We start from the raw sequence: 18,834 nt of genomic DNA, 5'->3' as shown, positions 1-18,834 counted from the left end.
TGGCCCCCTTGGGTTCAAGCTGGCAGGTACCCTAGCAGCAGGCAGTGGTACACAACAAGCATCTGATCTGGCAAGCACATGCCTTAGGCAGTCTGGGATCCCTTGGCTCCCCTGGTGGGGTGGGCTGCAGCTGGGGCTCAAGACTGGGGTCTAGATTGGTGGTGATGATAGCAGTAGCCCTGGCCCTGAAAAAGAGGTGGGTATGGCATGGGGGCAGCACTGGGACCCAGACTGTGACTCTAGTTTGCAGTCCATCTTGGGAGCCCATCCCTTTGACTTGTGCACAAATATTAATTCTCTGCATCGAGCTCTGATATAGAAACTGCTGCCACTAAGGCAGTAAATGTTGTCAGTAAATAATTAAAAAATAAAATCATATGAATGGACATTGCAATTAAAGCAGATCAGGGAACCATTATGATTCTTCAAAGAGTTTAGAATCTTTGGGTTTGAAAACCGCTGCAGTACTGAAAAACAAATATCCACAGACTTAGAAATATGATAGTTCTATTTTTAATTTTAATTTTTAACTCTTTGAGGGCCTGTGTACTGTTTTTCATAATGGTTGTACCAGCCACATTCAACATCAATAGTATTCAGTGGTTCCCTTTATACTACGTTCTCATCTGTACTTGTTATTTTTTTCCTCTTCTATTCAAACCATTCTAACAGATATGAGGTCATATCTCATTGTAGTTTTAATTTGCTATTCCCTGATGATCAGTGATGCTGATCATTTTTTATATGCCTGCTGGCTATTTGTGTGTCCTCTTTTGAGAAGTGTCTATTCAGGACCTTTGCTCATTTTTAAATAGCATTATTTGTTTTCTCGCTATTTGAGTTTTTAATACATTTTTGATATTTAACCCCTTATCAGATGTATGGTTTGCAAATGTTTTCTCCCATTCCATAGGCTGTCTCTTTATTCTGTTGATTATTTCCTTTTTTGTGCAGAAATTTTTATTTTGATATACTCCTGTTTGTCTATTTTTGCTTTGGTTGCCTGTGCTTTGGGGGTCACATTAAAAAAATCATTGTCCAGTCCAATGTCAAGGAGCTTTTCCTTAATATCATTTTTTTCCAGTAGTTTTACAGTTTTAGATCTTAAATGTAAGTCTTTAATCCATTTGAGTTGACTTTTGTCTATGATGTGAAATAAGGGTCTAATTTCATTCTTCTACAGGTGGATATCCAGTTTTCCCAACACTGTTTATTGAAGAGGCTGTTCTTTCCCCATTGTGCATTCTTGAAATGTTTGTCAAAAACAATTGACCATAAATGCATAGATTTATTTCTGGGTTCTCTATTCTGTTCCATTGGTCTATATGTCTGTTTTTATGCCAGAACCATGCTGAATTTGTTTACTGTAGCTTTGTAGTATGTTTGAAGTCAGGTAGTGTGATGCCTCCAGCTTCATAGTGTTATTTTTGTTTGGTTGGTATTTTTGTTTTTTGCTACAGATTGATGGGCTACTCAAGGTCTTCTGTGGTTTCATACGAATTTTGGAATTGTTTTCTCTATTTCTGTGAAAAAATGTAATTGAAACTTTGATAGGCATTACATTGAATCTGTAGGTCACTTTCGGGAATATGGATGGGGAGACATCTTTACCCTAATCAGTCATTAATGTAAAGAAGCAGATCATCAACAAACTGTATTAGGTCTGATGAGAAAAATACTACAGTGTACATCTCTCCTCGTGCCAATTTTGAATCCTTTGGAGATTGTTTCTCAAAGCATAATCTATTGACTGCCTGTGTAAATAAGTAAATAATATATACCCAGACTGGGGGAAGGGAAACTTGTTAAAAATGGTTTCTCCCTCTCACGGCAACATCACATCAGAACACCTAAGGATGCTGTCTTGGAATTCATATTTCTAACAAGCTCCCTAGGTAATTCTGATGAACACTAAATTTGGAAACTACTGTCTCAAGAGAAAGGAAAGACAGAAAAGTGAAGTTATGAGAGCTCTGGTCAGCAAGATTTCTTTTTTCTTTTTTGGCGGGGGAGGGGGGGATGGAGTCTCGCTTTGTCAACCAGGCTGGAGTGCAGTGGCATGATTTAGACTCACTGCAACCTCTGCCTCCTGGATTCAAGTGATTCTCCTGCCTCAGCCACCAGAGTTGCTAGGATTACAGGTGCATGCCACCATGCCCAACTACTTTTTGTATTTTTAGTAGAGATGGGGTTTCGCCATGTTGTCCAGGCTGGTCTAAAACTCCTGACCTCAGGTGATTCACTTGCCTCAGCCTCCCAAAGTGCTGGGATTACAGGCAGGAGCCACCACGCCCGACCCAGTAAGACTTTTTGCCATATCTAGTGCTTCAAGGAAATATATGATGAGGTGGTGGGGAATGGGAAACATCCACATTAGAGGCTGGAAGTCCTTAGGAGCTTGAGACAGTGAATGTGTCCATGAATCACTGATACAAAGCCAGCACAGGTAAGTCCTGTAGGAACGCTGACCAAATGCCTGTAATATTGTGGAAGAGCAAAAACACTCAGACCAATGCCATCATTTGGACAGCGATGTGAGAAGAGACTCATGTATATAGGCAGATAGATATATTTATTTTACTAGTTGTCTTAGACACAAAATAATTTCAAAAAATGTTAGAACCACAAATTGTAGTTCTCGGTACCAGATTTATTATACAATTGATTGTTAGGCTTTTACTTAATTATAGTCGAAAAATTACTCCTGGAAAATGCCTAGCAAATCTATGTTGTACACAACTTAGAAAAGAGATCTTACAGAGTATTTAGGAAAAGGAAATGTTTTTAAGTTTTTACAAAGCATAAAATGGAAAGATAATTTTCCCTATAATTATATTATTAGATTTTTGTACCAAATGAGTGTGGAAGTACAGTTCAGCATGTCTAATAGAACTGTTCAGAGACAGCAGGAATTTTGCTCCATAATTCTTGAGAATGGAGCAACTTTCCTTCACTATTCCCCACCCTTCTCAATCCACTAGTACCACAGTTTTACCCAGTGACCCTCGGCTTTCTGGGATGCTCAACTTGTAGAATCTCAAGGTTTAAAATACCAAGTTATTTATTCTAATCTCCTCTCTAGGACTTAAGTCCAACCTACAGTTTATGTAAAACTGCTCCATTCTGGTAATGGAGACCTTATTCTCTCCATGGCAGTTCTCATTGCTAGAAAGAAAACCCAAATTTATCTCCTCTTTTATTTTACCTATTGTACATTGAACTTTTGAGGGCTGCTTCAACATGACACCTTTTAAAAATATTTAAAGAGAACAATCAATCTACCTTTTCTCAGGCTAACCATCACCAATTCCTTTCTCATTTAGGTTATAGAAGACAGGGGAACATTTATCTTCTTTATTATGGCTACTGTATGTCTATTAATACAACCCAAGATTATATTAGCTTCTTTTCTGGTGAGAGTCACACTCGGGTTAAGCTTGCAAGTGTATGAAATCTTTATGCCTTTCCCACAAATGGTTCTGTGATATCATTGTCTCCCTGCCTTTGTTGGGTTTTATCTGCTTTTGTTCAGTGTCCTGGTCATATAGCTTTTTGTTTCTGCCATTCAATGTATTTGCTTTCTCTCTCAGCATCATGAAATCTGTAAATGTGATGAACACAAGTTCAATATTTTTAACCATGACATTGAGCAGGCAACATTCTGTGTTCCACCATTAGAAACATCTCTTTAGGCTGGCAATCTTCCATTAATCGGTATTTGATCATCATCTAGTTATAGATCCTTCTAAATGTCCTGATATCTGGATCATATTTCTCTAACTTGACCATAAAGATTTTCAAATTCCTTTATACTCTCTGAATGCACCGTATCTGTAACATTTTCCTAAGGCAGTTCTTCAACTCTACCTAAAAAGGAACAAAGTTTGACCTATTTTACATCAAAATCTTTACTTATCCTTCTGAGTGAGGCAGTGGGTTGAGTGATGATGAGCAGGTTGTGAAGGGCCTTGAAAACCATGCTGAGGGGTCATGACTTTGTTTGGTAGACAATAGGAGGACTTCTGCAGCTGAACAGTGAAGCAATATAATTGCATCCAAGTGTGATATGTAGTACTGCCCAGATGCTGAAAGAAGCTGGAATCCTGAAGTTCTGAGAAACTGAAGCTGGAAGTAGTGGGGCTAGGGCATGCATCACACATAACACATTAAGGAGGGAATTCTGCAGCAAAGGTCGTCAGTTTTTGGCCAGAGGACATTTTCCTAACTGAAATAATGGTGTTGAGACATTCCTGAAGCTCTTTCAAAATCGGATTGGCGACATGACTTCCTCCTTATGCAGAGCCAAAAATCTTACCCTTTGCAACTGCCTCCTATTTGTCCTGGTTCTCCCCTAGTAAGCAACTTTGAAAGCTTATCTAATCATCTTTCTGTATAACAACTTCTTAAATATTTTAAAACAGTGCTCATTTTTCTTTTATTCAAACTAAACATGTCCAATTTCTGTACTAGAAATGTTATTGACGTAGCATTATCTGAAATAGGGGAGTAATTTTCTTATGCAGTAGGTTTCACTGGAAAATGTAAATCCAATTTTCATAACTTATCTTTTCTTGTACCAGTAGCGTTTAATATGTAAAGAATGTTTTTTAAACCTGAAGTACCCTTTTTTAAGATTTAAAAAACCAGATTTTTAAAAAGGCATGAATGATATCTCCCTAATTTACTTCGTTTCTAAAGCAAGATTTTCATTAAAAAAACTACACTAATTAGACCTTTTAGAAAATAAGAAAGTATAATTAATTGAGATGTTTTGCTTGAAAAGCCTTTTTGTTTGTCTTTAATGTTGAAAATAGTTTACTGACATAGGGAATGAAAAGAAGCCTAGTTAAATTCCTTTAACTTATTAAATTTGTATTAGAGTGGTGCAAAAGTAATTGCACCAACCTAACAGGAGTTTCTGCTGTTGTTCTGCTCATCCATGGTAGAAGCAATTTAAAAAATTTTTTACTTTTCATGAATTATTCTTTACCAAACAGCAAGAAACAACCAGGAGACAGGTTGAACTACGTGAAGGGAAAGAGGGAAGATATTTATCTTTTTTTTTTTTTAATTGAAAAGTAAACTTTAATGTTGTAAATTCAAACTTGGGGAAGACAGAAAAGATCACACACTTTGAAGGTTGCACAGTGGCCAGGCAGAGGCACTCCTCACATCCCAGACAGGGCGGGGACTGGGCAGAGGCACTCCTCCCAGAACTGCAGGAAGATCTTCTAATGCCTTGGCTGAAGCAAAAAAGCTATGGTGATTGAAGGTAAAATCATCAAAGTGAAAAATCAGTCTTGGACTAGCTTGGTGTCAGGATGAGGACTTTAGCTTAGCCATGGTAGAAAAAATGGAAGCCACTGCAATTCTTTAGGTGAGAGGGAATGAATTACAATGTCTGAAAAAAATTAATCAGGCGGCTGTGTGCTATGAAGCCAGGAGATCAGTTGGAAGCTTGCAATAAACTAGAAATGAGTTTTTTGCATTTTGATTATGGCAAAGGCAATGACAAAGAAAAAATATAAAGAAAGAATTTGTTGGACAAAGGAGAGAGAAGTTATTGTATGTATGTTAATGGTATATGATGGGCTCATGCACTGAAGTTGTTGAGCTCCATCCACTAGGTCAGGGTTTCTCAATCTAGCACTGTTGGCATTTTGGGCTGGATAAGTCTTTATTGTAGGGGGCTGTCCGATGCATTGTAGGGTATTTAGTAGCAGCCTTGATCTCTACCCAATAGATGACAAAAGTACATCAAATTGGCATTTTGTTTGACAATAGTACAAATAAAAATGTCTTTAGACATGGCCAGATGTCTCTTGGGGGTAAAATTTCTCTTTGTTGAGAAGCACTGGCCTAGACCCTTCCTTGGGCACAGCCATCCTTCCATGCCCAAGCCCTGAAGAAGCCGTGCTGGTATTCGGCATTTTCTGTTCATTGAACTACCACAGCTGACTTAAGACCTTGGTTCCCTTACATAGTGGACAAAAAACAGATTGGGAAAATGGAGAAAGAGGACAGCAAGCTTTTTAAAGTTTTATTAGTTTTATTACTTGTTTAAAATAACATTAAATAAATGCCTAAGTATCTAAAGTATAAGGAATTTCTTGCCATCATTTTCTGTTTGATAATACCTTCCTTTAAAACCCATGTTTTTTGCTTCAATTCTCCTTTTTTGCTCCTTCTCTCATTCTTGAATCCTTTGACTCTGCTTTGATGTTTTTCCTGTCTTATCAAATCTATATATTTGTTACTGCAAATCATTTTTAGATTAGAAGCAGGAGAGGTAGTAATAAATAGCAGCAAGAGGTCTTATTAGTTCTATATCACTTCTCCTTCTGTTAGTAGTTTATCTTCTCAGTTCTACATTTTAAATATCCTAATACCAATAATTTCAAGTATTTATAACCTAATTTTAAAAACAAAGCATAGATTAAAAGCAGATTGATTATAGTGAAGTGTTGAGTTGGAGCCATTATCTTATATACCTTTTAATTTCATTTTAATCAATAGATATTCTCCAGGGAACTATAACTTTCTGGTCTTTCACCATCTGTATTAATCTCTTGATAATGGCTAATTTCTTAAAGACAAATTCCTGCTGAAATGAAATTAAGATTAATTCCATGTTCTTCCCTACTCAGCTTTTAATGATCTTCTTTTCTCTTTGATAAGCTTTTTCTGAGAGATCTGAATCTTTACTATTTCTTGCCCTATTCAGGGACACAAAGTTCTGCTAGATTATAATATAACTTGCCCTGATACAGCATTTCTGAGTGTGAGCACTGACCGTCATCTGTGGATCTTAGAGGGAGGCCATTCACATCACGGTTGCAGCCTGTGAACCTGGGGGCTTCGACCTGTGCTATCATTTCCTCAACTGCACATCTTCCTCATTTACTGAACTTTGATTTTTTTAAAGAATGACTGGTCCTACTTAGGAGACATATCAAGCACTTGCAATATTTGAGCTTTATTTGAATCTCAATGCAAAAAAAATATTTAAATACACACACACTTATGAGATATTGGAGAAATTTGAACATTGACAGTATATTTGCTGATATTAGAGAACTGTTATTTTTAAAAGATATCTTGACTGTATTGTGGTTTGGTTTTAAAAAGAGTCCTTTTAAGATATATAATGATATGTTTACAGATGAAATGACATTATAGCTGGATATGTTTCAAATGAATCTAGGGGAAGATAGGGGAGATGGGTAGGATATAGACAAAGGGAAATGGGCCATGAGTTAATTGTGGAGCTGGGCGATGGTGAGCTTATGGGATGGGGTTTATTATTTTATTTATTATGCCCTTCTCTCCAATGCGAATATGTTAGAAATTTCATTTTCCTTAATAAAAATACACGCCATATTTAATGACAGCAAAAGTTAAGAGAAATGGGTAAAAGATACAACCTCTTGCCAATAATTTAGGTGCTCAGGGAAGGGGCCTCTCTTCGGGCTCTGAGGATGTGTATTAAATATTTTAATTGGCTTAGATGAATTTTATTTCCCTTTCCAGTGATTCCTTTAGGTAGGGTATGTGATGCAATTCTTGCCTATGAGGTGTGAGAATGTTTGCTGGGGGCTTCAGGGAAAGGTTTTCTTATACCAAAAAAGAAACATCAGAGGAGATGGCCTCTTCTCTCTCTGGGTGTGGTCATGATTGTACATAATATCTGGAGCTGTTGCAGCTATCTCGTGATTATGAGGGGACTGGCCTGAGAGCAAAGTGAGAGAGACCCTGAGGATGGCAGAGTGGAAGATGGAAATTACCAGGATCGCTGATGACACTGTTGAGCCACTGAAATGAACAATGTTAGATTTTCCTTAAGTCTAGACTTCTTATTACATAGAATAGTAAATGTTCTTATTGTTTAAGTAATTTTAAGTTAGAATTTCATGGTTTCTTTTTGTTTTGTTTTTTGCTGCCAAAGGCATTCTAAGTAGACTATGTGCACCTTCCACAACCTAGAAATTGTAATCTCTACAGGTATACACTCTAAAGAAGCTCTTGTACATGTAACCTGGAAGGCATGTTTAAGAATGTTCATAATATTTTCTATAATAGAGCCAAACTGGACACAGCCAGTTGTCTATCAACAGTAGAATAGGCTGGGCATGGTAGCTCACTCCTGTAATCCCAGGACTTTGGGAGGCTGAAGTAGGTGGATCACTTGAGGTCAGGAGTTCCAGACCAGCCTGGCCAACATGGGCAAACCCCACCTCTACTAAATATACAAAAAGTTGTAGCCAGGCATGGTGGCACATACCTGTAATCCTGGCTTCTCAGGTGGCTGAGGCAGGAGGATTGCTTGAACACAGGAGGCGAGGTTGCAGTGAGCCCAGATGGTGCCACTGAACTCCAGCCTGGGTGACAAAGTGAGACTCTGTCTCAAAAAAAACCTCCCCAAAACAGTGGAATAAATGACTAAAATATGGTATATTTACATATATGAAACATGTGGAATATTATACAGCAATGACATGAAGAAATTATAGCTCTACACATCAACTTTCTTAAATCTCAAAATGTTAAATGAAAGATGTCAGATAAAAAGTTTACATATGATTATGTGATTCTATTTAATAAGCAAAAATTTAAAAATACATTCTTGGGGAATAAGTAGTAAAATTGTAAAGCAAGGGAACAGCTATTACATAAATAAGAGAACGATTTCCCCTGGAGGGAAGAAGGAGGTACAGTAAGGACGGGCATGTGAAGGTTTCCCTGGGACTAACAATATTCTCATTCTTTATTTGGCTGGTGATTTCACAAGTGCTTGCATTATTATTATTAACTTTTAAAATGTATATCTGTTTAATTGCTCTTCTATGTGCCCATTGGTATTACTTCAATAGAATTTTTTTAAAAAGTCCTTACCAACATAGGCAGTGTTGAGTGGTAGAAAAAGAACTGGATATGAAGTTAGAAAAAAATGAAAACCAAGATCGCCACTCACATTTTTCTTGTTTTGACCATGGCACTACCAAAGGCTCAGTGTCTGTTCCTGTAAAATGAAGAATTGAACCAACTGAGTCCCTTCTTGCTGTAACTTTCTATTTTTTAATCAGTTATCATTTCATTCTGTCTTTTCTTCTCTTTTGCAAGTTCACAAGCTACTGGTCTTGAGTACAAACTGTGTGAAATTTGTGAAATTGATCACAGAAACTTCTGCAGTAAATACAACCATGAAAACAGCATGGCTAGTAGAAAGCCCTGGAATACATCTCTGGGCAGGGTTTTAGGAAGAAGTTTAGTCTCATTTAATTGACTGTCTCAATTCTCAAATTGCACTATTTCCTCTCATTCTGAACTTAGTTTAAATGGCCAGTTTAAAAATCTCGTTTGTGCTCTTGGTGGAATTATATTTTGGTCTAAGGCCTGTAGTTTATGGTCAAGAGAGTTTCTCTGAGATGCTTGATGCGGGAGTTTTTCTTGACCCCATAGTTGGACTTGCGATGGGGGTGCCCCATTTACTTGGCCCACCACACTCAACCTCTTATGTGAGGGAGTGCGTGAGCAAGTGAGTGTGGGATCTGGCTGGCTGCTTTGGGTGCCGGCAGGAGCAGGCTCTGTGCAGGCTCCATGACGTTGCCCAGGTGGGGGTGCCTGTGACCCCTGAAGCCCCAGAGGGTTTCTCTCTCTTAGCTCTGCTGTCTGTGGACAGCCATGTACTATCAGCTCAGTGGGCCCCTTGCCTCATTGCATGGGGTAGCTGCCTCCACCAGCAAGGGCAAATGGCCAGTGTGACAGCCTTTTTTAGGTACCCACACATGTTGAGTCCCAAGCTCTTGTCTGCCGTCCGAGAATGATGAAGTTGCATGGACTCTTGAAGGATGGTGAAAGTAAAGAATTTTATTTAGTGATGGAAGAGGATGTCAGTGGAGAGGGGAGCTAGAGAGGAGATAAGACAGGCAGATAACCTTCCCTTAAGTCTGGCCATCTCTAGCCATCTCTCCTCCAAAGTCCAGCAGTCCCTCTGAAGTCAAGTTATCACTCTCCAGTCAATCCACTTCTTTCTTTCTCTACTGACTGAGTCTTGGGTCTTTATAGGCACAGAATGAGGGGTGGGGCAGGGCACAGGTAAGTTTGGAAAAGGCAACATTGGATTAATAAAAAGACATTATTCAGAAAGAACCAATTGAGAGAGAGTGGGCAAGCAGGGATTGGGCTGCAGGTTTCAAGCTTTTTGGCTCAGGGATATGGTTTTGCTGGGGACCTGCCCCTGTCTGCCTAGGATTTCTCTGCCTCCTGCCTCTATCACCATCATTCTGTCTGAGAAATTAATTGGGTATTTAGAAGCACAGTTTAGGGAAACAACTATTTAAGAAAGGAAACGCTACTTGAACATTTCTTCTGTGATACCGATTTCTCTCCTCTTATAGATAGAATGTGGGGGTTTGGGATTGGAGAATGTGAGGGGTGCTCTTTGTGCTTCAGTTTTTTTATTGCTTTCTGGCTCATTCATCTACATCAGTTATTTTTTTTTAATGATGTAAGTTTAGGATAATCTATTCTTAGCTAAAACTAATGAATTAAAGACGTTTTCTCAGGCAAAATAAGGCATAGGAAGGGAACTATAGGTGATTAAAAACAAAGTGTAGTCATCATTGGTCAAAGCTAGGATAAAAGAGCCATGATACTGGAACTGAACTATTTACAGCACTGAACTATTTAGGCAACCTGAGCTTGGTTCTTGTGGAGGCTGCTAGAGCACGAATCCTGCCTCCTCCTTGGGATTTGTCACTCAACACTTGACTGGAGTCTGAATTGAAAGAAAGCAGGACCTTCATTTTTAAATGATCATCTCAGTTTTTCTTCCCTTCTTCCAAAGCTTTTAGCTAATTGCTCACTGACACTCTCCCCAATACTTCTGTTATAATTCTACTTGATTTCAAAATCCAGGTAGAATAAAACAAATGACATGAACTCTCCTGTTAAGTCCTCACCACTCAAAATGGTCACTTCGTGTATTTATGTTGTTGCTAAGCCTCTGAAGGCATTTGTATTTGGAACTCTAGTTCATACAACCAGGAGAGATTAGGGAATCAGTAATATTCAAGTCTTCCTTAAGTGTAGGGTTCACAACAGGAAGACATTATATCCAGGAACTATAGGACCATTTGAAATCCATAAATGTAGAGTACATAAAATCAAGTATTTTTCGTCTTAGAAAAATGGCAAAATTTATAATCCTAAAATACCATATAAAAACCTTTTGAAGTTAAGTGAACAGTAAACAGTCATAAATGAAACTAGAATATTTTCAGAGCATGTTTTTACCATTTAAAGGAAGCCAGGGAGAAAAACAGTCTTACATCAAATGTTATTTTATTTTACTGTCAAATTAAGAAAGCTCTGCTAAGTGGACCACAGATCAGTGGAACATGGCACTTATTGCTTCTTTATGAACAAGAATACAGCATTTTGTGCTGCTTGTTAACACTTATTTTCCTCTTCAGACTTAAATCCACTGGGCACTGGTGGCTGAGTGGGTAAGGTGTACTCTTCTTAAGTGGGTTCAGTTTCTGTCCGGCTTACAAATAATCCATGAGAAGCAAAGTGCTGCAGCTCATGGATCAGTGGACTGAGAGCCAGGGAACCTTGGTTATGGCCTAACTACTTATGTGGCCTTGAAAAGTCTTGTCACCTCTTTGGGCCTCAGTTTCTTCACTTGCAAAGTAGGAAGGGTTAAGATAAATATTATAGACATTGCAAGTGGAAAATAATTTGTCAATGGGCAGAAATCTAAAATATGACCAAGCCAGGACTTTTGCCACACCATGTCAACATTTTATGACTCAATAAATGTTTTTAAAATATTTCATAATGTTGGAAGTTATTTTGGTTCATAGATTGATTTTTTTAAATGACTTTATAGTCTTTACGTAACTGAAGGATCAGTTTTTCATCTTTTACAGCTTTATAAATACCTAACTGCTTAACATTTTTAATGTAAAACTTGCAAGGCATTTAAACTTTTAGACAATATATAGACATCTATTTCTAGACTGTAAACTTAAGTTTAGATACAATGAGAGTGAGTCAGAGTTAAGTGTAAATCCCATGTTAGAATACCAGGCTTGTTCCATTTCTATTTGTCACAACTGCTCCAGTGAGCTAATTCAAGTGGGCTCTAGACCTTTACTGCCCTTTGATTTTCTAAATTCTTGCCTACTCGGATTGCTTAATACAGTACTCATGAACTATTATATTCAAATAGAGATGAAGTTTTTGACCTATCCCCTGGATTGTTTTTCACAGTGATGATGGATTGACAAAAATCCATCTATTTCTATTGGCATGCCCTTGTTAACAATGGCACATATTTTTGCAAGTCCTCTGTGTGGAATTAAATCAAGCTAATTGATCAGTGTGTCTCAACCCCCTTCATATTAATCCATTAAATATGTTAAAGAATGAGTGAGTGATTAATACCACTTTAAAGAATCAATATATGACTTTGACCTACTTAGGACAGCTGAGGTATGGAATAAAGTAGTGAGTCAGGCTTTGGGATGTCGAATATAGTGAGATTTCAGAAAAACAATTGAAGATGCGCACAGATTGTCTGATTTTTAAATTTGCTAGGTGTAAATGTTAAAAATCTCACAGCCAGTGTTAAGAATCACCATAATTTATAATTGAATGAGCTATTTTTGTACTTAAAAAGTTGTTAGGACAATCTCAGAATTTAAAAAATTAAATTAACAAATTTAGTTTTTTGAAAAACTTGACTCTGGTTTCTTCATTTGGGCTAGTAATGAGCATGTCTTAAACTGGCAGCTGTCCATGGACCAATATTTTGGTATGTTCCCACCTCAACTATTTTATTATTTTTATTTCATGAAAAAATCCTGGTTATAATACATATAATACATGTATAATACGTATAATACATGAAGTTGATTTATGAACTTCTTCATGAGCCACAATATACAGCTTGAAAATTAATGCTCTATGGTGTATATACGTCAGTGGAATTGCTGGTTTGTAAGGAATACACATGTTCAGTTTTAATAGAAATGATGCTAAATTGCTTCTTAAAGTGTTCAAATCAGTTAATTTTTTTCAATGTCTTTATGTGCAAATACCATTTTTCATAATTTTGTAACTGTTGATATTTGAAGTCTTAAAAGTTCATGTCAATTTTGACCATAGGTTGAAAATGGTATATTGTTTTAATTTGATTTTCTGAAGTTTTACAAAAATATATATTCTGGATACTAAGTTTTCTTTATATCTAATCTAAATGCTCTCTAATGCTGTGTTTGCCTTTTAATCATGTTTAGACTATCTGTGTTTATCTTCAATTTTAAAGTTAACTAATGTACATATAGAAAGGTGCACACATATGTATACGGTCAGATGAATTTTCAGAAAGTGTAATCACCCAGATCAGAAGAAAGAACATCAACCCCCAGAGGCTGCCTCATACTCCTGTCTAATCACTACTCACCCCTTCCTCAAAGTTAACCACTATTCTGATTTCAAACACCATAGACTAATTTTGCTTGCTTAAACATTTACATAAGTGAACTCATAGAGTAAGTTAGAGTATATTTTGATGTTCAGCCATTGTACATTTTATATAGTCAAATATATTTATCTTTCTTTTGCTTTTTTTGGCAACTTGCTGAAGAAAACCTTTCCCACCCTAACTCATGCTTTTAATAGGTTTGCAGTTTTGATTTCCACATTTAGTTTCCTAACCAATCTAATTCTTTTCTTGTATGAAGTAGAAATATAATATTTTTTCTTTCTGAAAACCAAATGTACTGCATTGAACAGTGTTCTTCCCCAGGGATTTGTGATATACCGTAAGGCTATCTATTGTGTCTCATTACTTTATTTGTACATTCTTGTGAAGGTAGCATGGTTTAAATTATTTTTAATGTCTTGCTGTGTGGTAGAATAGACTTCTAATGTTATCCTTAAAAATATTCTTGATAATCAGGCAGCTTTATAAAGTAAATTTTATAATCAGCTTGTCTGGTTTTTTGAAAATTCTTATAGGAATTTTTGATTGGAATTGCATAAAATCATAAATTATTTAGAGACTTTTTTTTAAATGTTGAATCTTATCCATGAACATGTTCTGTTTTTCTAATTATTTAATTCTTCTTTATGTCTTCAATAGCTTTGTGCATATTTTAGCTAAAAATCTTTTGTGTATTTTATATTAAACTCTATACTTTTGAGTTTTGTTACTATTTTGAATGAAAATTTTTTAATTGGCTATTAAGTATAAAAATAAATATAAATGTTTGAGTGAATATCAATCGTGAGCAAAGCAACTTTGCTGAATTTTCCTCCTGGTTTTAAAATACTGCATTTTGCCTTCCTTGGATTTCTCTATGTGGTAAATTTTATCAACTATGAATTATGACAATTTTGTTTCTTCTTTTCTCATCTTTATGTCTCATTTGTTTTTCTTTTTGCATTGGATGGGATTTATATCCAATTTTTTTTCTGGATAAAGACAATTAGCTTTATTTATGTAAATTAGAAAAATTGTAGTTTATAATTCATCAAATGTTTTAATTCTTAACAATTTAAGAGTATAGATATAAAACATAAAATAGAATATATCACATTACTCTTTTTTGAGTTAGTGTTTTCTTATTTTTATACATAAATTTTATGATATAATGAAAAATAATATCTCTTATTCTTACTTTCATGGGAATGCTTCTGAAGTTTGTTATTTCATAAGGTGTTTGCTGTTAGCTTTTGAAAGCTCCTCTTCAGGATGTTCTCTTGGTGCTACTTTGCTGGGCTTTTTTCTTTCTTTTAATCATGAATGGGTATTGTTGCATTTTTATCAAGTTTGTCGTTAATCTATTGAGATGATCATTTAAATTTTGACGTAGTCAAATGTATATTTCTTGTACTTTATGCTTTTCTTGTGACTTTTTAAGTGTCTATTTTTCCCTAATGTATTTACATTGATAGGTTTTCTAATGATGAACTATACTTCCAAACTTACCTGGTTATGTCGTATTTTGTACACATACCTTACATATATAAAATTACAGATATATATACATGCATATATATATATACACACACATACATGAAGTTGGACTTGCTTACCTCATATTTTATTTAAAAATTTTGCATTCATGTTCATAAGTGAAAATGGATTATAAATCCTTTTCTTGGACTCTTTATCTTGGTTTGCTGTAAATACTATATTAACATCATAGATAACACATTTTCTTTTTATTATTTGGAAGAGTTGTTATAAGATAGGGATTATCTATGCCTTCTAGTTCATATAAGATAGGTATTATTTGTGCTTTTAAGTTTTATAAAACTATATGGTTGTGACTCTTTGGGGAGGGGTGGTTTTTAAAACTACTAGCTCAATTTGTTTAATGTTTATTGACTCTCCATTGAGATTTTTAAAACATTTTATAGGTAGGTATGCAAAATTTAACATTTTCTAGAAAACTTCCCATTTTATCAGATTTTAAAATATATTGCCATTAAATAGCCCAAGAGTCTTATTTTATCAAACGACAATTATAACTTATGTTAATTACCATTTTAAATTCCTGATACATTTAATTTGTGTATTCTCTGTCTCTCTCTTCTGCTCTCTCTTTCTTTCTCTTTCTCTCCTTCCTTCCTCCCTCCCTCCCAATTGTTATTTATTAGTAACAGTCTCTTCTTTCGTTTCTGGAAAATTGTAAAATTTCTGTAACTTTAATATTCTGAAATATCACTATACTGTATGTCATTGTACTTAATTGGCATTTTATTTATTGATTTAGAGACATGGTCTCACTGTGTCATTCAGGCTGGAGTGCAGTGGTGCAATCTCTGCTCACTGCAACCTCCATCTCCCAGGTTCAAGTGATTCTCATGCCTCAGCCTCCCAAGTAGCTGGGATTACAGGCATATACCACCATGCCTGGCTGATTTTTGTATTTTTAGTAGAGATGGTGTTTTGCCACATTGGCCAGGCTGATCTCAAACTCCTGGCCTCCAGTAATCCACCTGACTGCATTAGGATTAGTAATCCACCTGACTGGATTAGGTGGCTAATTTGCTTTGCAGGTCCTGTTCTTAAACAGGAAACCCAACGTTTTTTTTTGTTTGTTTTTTTGTTTTTATTTTTGTTTTTTTCACTACAGGAATGAGATTTGTAGTTCCAACTCTCATCCCTCATGTTAGTGTTGAAATTCCAAATCTTTTTGCTCTGTCTATTCCCAGGCTCTGCCTCTTATACCGTGGGTTGCTAGACTTTAGCTCAAAATCATGACATTTCTGGTACCTGGATATTTCTCATTATTCTTTTCTTCCAAGCTATATACATAAAGACAAGTGTAATTTAACAGATTTTATTTAGTATTTCTAGTTATTTGAGTGGAAGTGAGTATTTCAATGGGTACTTAATATGTCATCTTGACTTGAAAATCTCCACCAAGTTCCCCTTACACAGACTCAGAAAGAAATTGCTTACAGGTCTCTGTATAAGGAAAAGTTGTTTTTCTTATCACAAGTCTTAGAACTGAATGTGTGCTTTTTGGTTGGTTGTTTGTTTGTTTGTTTTTCTGTATTGGCCCCCTGTGTAGTTTATGGCCAAATTTGTTGCTCACATCTAACACCTATAGATACAGGGTCCTGGATGGCCTGCATTTATGTGATTCTTTCACTGACTCACTCAACTATTAATTTTATACTTCTGCATTGTATGAATTTTTGTAAAATTTCTCATTTTTTGGTAGGATGAGGTGGCACATAAGAATAATATTTCTCTTTGAATATATACATACTCTGATAATCCCAGGCATTGAGATGGTACTCAAAAAATGCTGGCTGAGAGAAGGAAACTCTGAGAGCTGGCTCTCACCATAACCTTTTACTTACTCTTCTCTTTTCTGTTTCTCTGTCAGACAGGCATAGCTTAAGTCTGATAGTAGAAGAGAATATCAATGAATGGAGACACATTCTTCTTTCTAGTGCAAACAAACAAGCCAGGCCCACTAGAAAATTCAGTTAGCCCTCTTCCTCATGCATTTTCATTGGAAAATTAGTTTGTTCTTAGATATTAATTGAACTCCCAGCCTGCTCTTTCTAGCATTCTTCCTTGGCAGCCAGCAATGAGACATGTGCAACAAGGGTTTTATGCCTTTCAGGCTGATCTTCATTGAAAGAGCAGCTTGGAAATTTTTGCTTTACAAAAAGACTTTTAATAAACTGTTTTAATGTTGACTTCTCAATGAAGTTAGATTCTTAATTTCTTGATGGTAATCGTTTTTGCTTTTAAGTCACTGTCCTCACTGTAGCATGAAGGGAACCTGTCACTCTCTATTTTACATATTTATTACTTCCTGCTTTGTATCTCTGTTCCCTACCCTTCTTTATCCCTTTATTTCTTTCTGCCTTTGACATCAATATTTTTTGAACTTAGGAGAAAAATGTTATTTTCCAGTCTAACAATGGGCACTTTGAAGTAGAGAGAAGTTATCATTTGTTAGTGCAAGTTATTTCAATGATATCAAAATGCATCTATTCGGAGTTCTAAAAAAAGAAATACCACTCTTTGACAATTTTTGGAGCTCAGAAAAAAAAAAAAATCAAACCAAAACATATCACTAGTAAAACCAATGATAACGTTGACAACCTCTGCCAAACCAAGAACATGTGTGCAGTGGAGCATTTCCTTTTCCTATTAACATAATTATTAGCCATTGCCTAGAAATTTCTCTTTTTTTTCTAACCCAAAGCAGTAATCTGCTTCCTTGTAATTTTAATTTATTGATTCCAGCTTTTCCTCTGGATATGGGCATAAAATATAAAAATCCCTCTTTCACCTGACATTTCTAATATCTGAAGATGATCACATGACATCAAATGTGCCACTGCAGAACCTATAGTTTTTCATCTTGGCCATACATAGATAGATAGATATAGGTATAGGTGTAGACACAGATATAGATGGATCATGAGAGACTTAATCATGTGCTTGGCTGAAAGCTAAATGTCAATTCACTTTACTTCAAGTTAGATTTGCAGAGCCCTAGAACATAAAGTTACAATTCCTTAGCAGGGATATACCTCTCTGGCCCCAATCCATGCTAAACATGCTGATAGTCCTGAGGTACACATGGCGATACTTTGAGGATATGAGACTGGGATGTGTCATCCCCAGAGGTAATTATTTCAACACACTTCCCTAAATATATCACATATTTCCATATTGTTGTGCCTTTCTTTTTATACATTGGTCCTTCAACCGAGATGATTCTTCTCCCGTTCCACTGTTACCTTTCAACACGCAACTTAAATATCACTTTCTAAGAAATTTTCCTCCTCTTTCCCAAGCAGAGTTCATTGTTCTCTGTTCTACTCTTCCTGGACACTTGGTTCCTATCCTTGTTCTTTCCATTCCATAATGAACATGAGTGTCTGAGGTTTTTGAGGGCAGGGACCCTGTCTTTTTAAAATTTTTTGTATTCTCACTACTTAAACTTACAGAGTTGGCCTGCAGTAAATATTACATGAACTCATCATGCCTGAAGAATGAAAGAATGTTCGGATAAAGTTGGAAAGAAATTTTTGGTAGATGACTAATCTCATAGAAAAAAGAAAGATAATAGAGGAGGAGGTTGCCAGTGATGCAGGAGAAAAGTCTTTGGGAAAAAAAGTTACAGCCTCAGAGGGCTGTAAACCCATGCAGAGAGTGTTCGAAAGGAAATATGTTGAATCAGCCCCAAGGTATCCCAGGCCCACTGCCATGTCTGCTGCAGTGGCCACACAGCACCAGCTTGTGCACTGCCCATCTGGGAAGTTTGTGCTTGACAGGGCTTT

General features: G+C 36.2%; 1 protein-coding gene and 1 long non-coding RNA gene across 2 annotated transcripts in view; both read left to right on the top strand.

Annotated features, from left to right (window-relative positions):
- NREP (neuronal regeneration related protein) overlaps window positions 1-18,834 on the top strand; it is a 236,410-nt gene that overhangs the window by 4,104 nt on the left and 213,472 nt on the right. The gene's annotated exons all lie outside the window — the stretch shown is intronic.
- LOC123574013 (uncharacterized) overlaps window positions 13,788-18,834 on the top strand; it is a 108,331-nt gene continuing 103,284 nt past the window's right edge. The window contains exon 1 of the long non-coding RNA XR_006698822.2: window positions 13,788-13,832. This is a non-coding gene — a long non-coding RNA (uncharacterized lncRNA). The remainder of the gene's footprint in view (window positions 13,833-18,834) is intronic.

Source organism: Macaca fascicularis, chromosome 6, assembly GCF_037993035.2.
Source record: "Macaca fascicularis isolate 582-1 chromosome 6, T2T-MFA8v1.1".
Classification (NCBI taxonomy): Eukaryota; Metazoa; Chordata; class Mammalia; order Primates; family Cercopithecidae; genus Macaca; species Macaca fascicularis.
The sequence above is the reverse complement of the archived record's forward strand: the minus strand, read 5'-3'. Positions and strand labels throughout refer to the sequence as shown.